Source organism: Oreochromis niloticus, unplaced genomic scaffold (genome assembly GCF_001858045.2).
Source record: "Oreochromis niloticus isolate F11D_XX unplaced genomic scaffold, O_niloticus_UMD_NMBU tig00008147_pilon, whole genome shotgun sequence".
NCBI lineage: Eukaryota > Metazoa > Chordata > Actinopteri > Cichliformes > Cichlidae > Oreochromis > Oreochromis niloticus.
In genome coordinates this window covers 1-3,724 of record NW_020329000.1, presented here as the reverse complement: position 1 = coordinate 3,724, position 3,724 = coordinate 1, and positions in this window count along the sequence as shown.

The window sequence follows — 3,724 nt, the reverse complement described above, 5'->3', positions numbered from 1 at the left end:
CTGCTGAAAAGAGTGTTTTTTTTCTGAAAACAGCCAAAAAAGCTGGAATTTGTGCTGAAAAGGGGTGAAAAAATGAAAATTTTGCTGAAAAGGGTGAAGAAGCTAAAGTATACCAAATCAAAGTATTGTGCCAAAACATAGTGTTTCTGCCATATTGTGGTACTACTACATTACAACATGAATGAAGATGAAAAGAAACTGGCAACAAAGTCCTCCACTACAAAACAGTCTGATACCACTTCTTTGCAGTGTTCACGTTTACTAAGGCACTACCCAAAAGGCGCCACAAGAGGGCACTCCAACACAACAGATGACCTATGTACACTGATGCACTTAGTAACAGTCAGCCTCCGTGGATTGGCAGAAATACTGTGATTTAGTAGTAATACTATAACATAACAGATATACTGTGATGTTGCAGACATAGTATGTTTTTGCACTAGTCATTTGTAGTGAAAAAAATAGCAATATAAATTACAGGTCTGTGATAGTGTATAAATTTGTAGTGAAAAAAATGTGGACCAAGGTGGGATTGAACCCACAACCTTTGAGCTGCAGAGCCGTGTCATTACTGATTGCGCCACCTGGAAAGGGGGCGGTGGCTAAAAAACAAAGAGATCAGCAATCAGAAATAGATCGCGGTGAGAGGCGAAAAGCGCCGTTTTTTGGAGTTACAAAACGTCGTGTAACTCAAAACTAGGAGGCTATCAGCATAATTCTTGTACTGGGTGAATCAGCGGACCTTGGTGTAGTTTGACTGCACTATGATTTGGCAAAAATACTATGTTTTAGCACAAAAAATATGTTTTGGCTCAAAAACTTGTATTTTGCAGTTATACTATGATTTGGAAGAAAAACTAGCTTTGGAAGAAACACTATGCTTTGGAACAAATACCATGATTTGGCAGAAATACTATGAGCACTAATAATATAACATAGCAGAAATACTATTATTTGGGTGAATGCTATTGTTTGGCACAAACACTATGATTTAGCACTGTACAGAATGGTGTACGTCAGTTTAATGCTGGGTGGTGCTGCAATAGTAGCTATCCTCGGTCAGAAGGAGAGGCTGGCATCCAGGGATTAGATTACCACAGGTGGAGTTTATTGGCAGTCAGATGGATGTTACAGGGAGATATGGCATACAGTAGGAGGATGTGGAGGGGTGATATGGTGTGGTTTCTATGATTAAGAACAGGGTATACATTACAACATGAATACAGATTAAAGATTAAAGAAACTGGCAACAATTCCTCCACTACAAACCAGTCTGATACCACTTCTTGCAGTGTTCACATTTACTAAGGCACTACCCAAAAGGCGTGACAAGAGGGCACTCCAACACAAGAGATGACCTATGTACACTGATGCACTTAGTAACAGTCAGCCTCCTACTTAGCCACTACGTAATACAGCGATATTACAGTGTACAATTCACATAAATATGATTTGGCAGAAATACTAAACTTTGGCACAAATACTATAATTGAGTACAAGTACTCTAAGATAACAGAAATACTATGATTTAGCAGAATACAATGTTTTTGCAGAAACACTGTAATTTCACTCAAATACTATGAGATAGCAGTAATACTATGATTTGGCAGAAATACTACGTTTTAGTACAAATACTATGACAAAGCAGAAATACTATGACTTAGAAGTAATACTATCACAAAAGGGATTCCTCAAAATACTATGAATTGCAGTAATTCTATGATTTGGCAGAAATACGGTACTTCATACAAATACAATGCTTTGGTACAAATATATATTTTGGTTTGAATACTATGATTTGCAACAAATACTATGATTGGCACGAGTAGTATGATTTAGTACAAATACTACGAATTGGCAGAAATACTGTGACTTAGTAGTAATACCATAACATAACAGATATACTGTTATGTTGCAGACAGTCTATGTTTTTGCACAAATACCACAATATGGCAGAAATACTATGTTTTAGCACAAATACTATGATTTGGTATAAATACTATGTACCTTATTCAGCAGATATACTATAACATAACAGAAATTCTACGACATAGTAGTAATACTATAACATAACCCACATATTAATTGGGCACAAATACTATAATTTGGCACAAGTACCATGTTTTTGCAAAATCCCATAATTTGGCACAAATACTATGATATGGCAGAAATACTATGATTGGGTACAAATACTATGATTGGGCAGAAATACTATGTTTCAGTACAAATACTATGATTTAGCAGAAATACTATGTTTTAACATAAATACTATTTTTTGGCAGAAATTCTGCTAAAAGGTACTATTTCTGCCTTTTGCAGAAATACTGTAATTTGGCATAAATACTATGATTTGGGATAAATACTATGATTTGACAGATATACTATATTCAGTATATATACTATAACATAACAGAAATACTTCCACCTAGTAGTAATACTATAATATATCAGAAATATTCTGATTTGGCCCCAAAACCATGATTTGGCACAAATACCATGATTGGCAAAAATACTATGATTTAGCAGAAATACTATGATTGAGCAGAAGTACTAAGATGTAGTAGAAGTACTTTGATTTAGCAGAAATACTATTATGGAGGAGTAATACTTTAACATAGAGGAAATATTGAGACACACACACATACACAGAGCGCAAAGTGAACAGGAGCTGTTAAGAGTCTGGGCTTGGTATATCTAGGTCAGTTAAATTAGCTGCACCTGCTGTAATCAGCCCTTACACACACAGACACAGAGAGAGGTGTGAGTTTTCTTCAGTGTATTTCTGACATTCAGGATTCCCTCGAACAAATGGCCATAATTCCTAACCGTAGGGCTAGAACGGTATTCTGACACCGTTTTGTTCAGAAGAGATGGGGAATCTGGAGGTCTTCTTAATTCAGAGATAAAATATAAATTATTGAAGATATATGACTTGTAATACACTGTAACTGAGTAGAGGCGAAGCAAAACTGCTTGACTTGCCCTCAAACAACGTTTTGTAACTCTAAATCTATATGGAGCATCAAAATCATTCTTTCACTGTAAGAAACAGCAGGCTTTGGTGAACAGTCATGGGAATTTTCAGGTCTCTGTGGAAATCCATCAAAAAGATATGATGAGAGAAAAAAGTGCCTCATTTCCAGAGTTTGAAATCTGAAGAGATCTGAGCAAGGCATGAAATTCCTACTCTCAAACAAGTGTAATTCATGGCCAAACGGTAATAGGTGATAAAAAACTTTTTGAATTGTGAGCATCAGAGTGTCTGAAGATATATTTGCACAAGCCTCATGTCTCAACTTTGTTTCGTTAAGGAGATATGACGATTTAAAAATGCCTCTCATTAGAGAAATACAGGTGATTTTGAACAAACTCTCCATTGACTTTCTATGGACAATTTTCAGACTTTGTGTTACTCTGAGAGATTTGCAAAAAATCTATAACTCCCACAACAATGATAGTGACTTTTTGAAAGCCAGCAAAAATACTACGTTTTGATGTATAATTTGTGGGGTTGAGTGGAAATTGGGCGAGTAGCAAGAAGTTGTTGGAACATGAGAGAAAATTCGAATGGATGAGTGTCCACTCTGAGTTAATTGCATAGCAACCATAACAACGCATGTATTTTCTGAAAATCACAATTTTGCAACTGAAAACTTAAAGAGTATAAGATTAAAACGGTAGAAGATCTGAAAAAGCTGAATCAGACAGGAATAGCCAATAATCT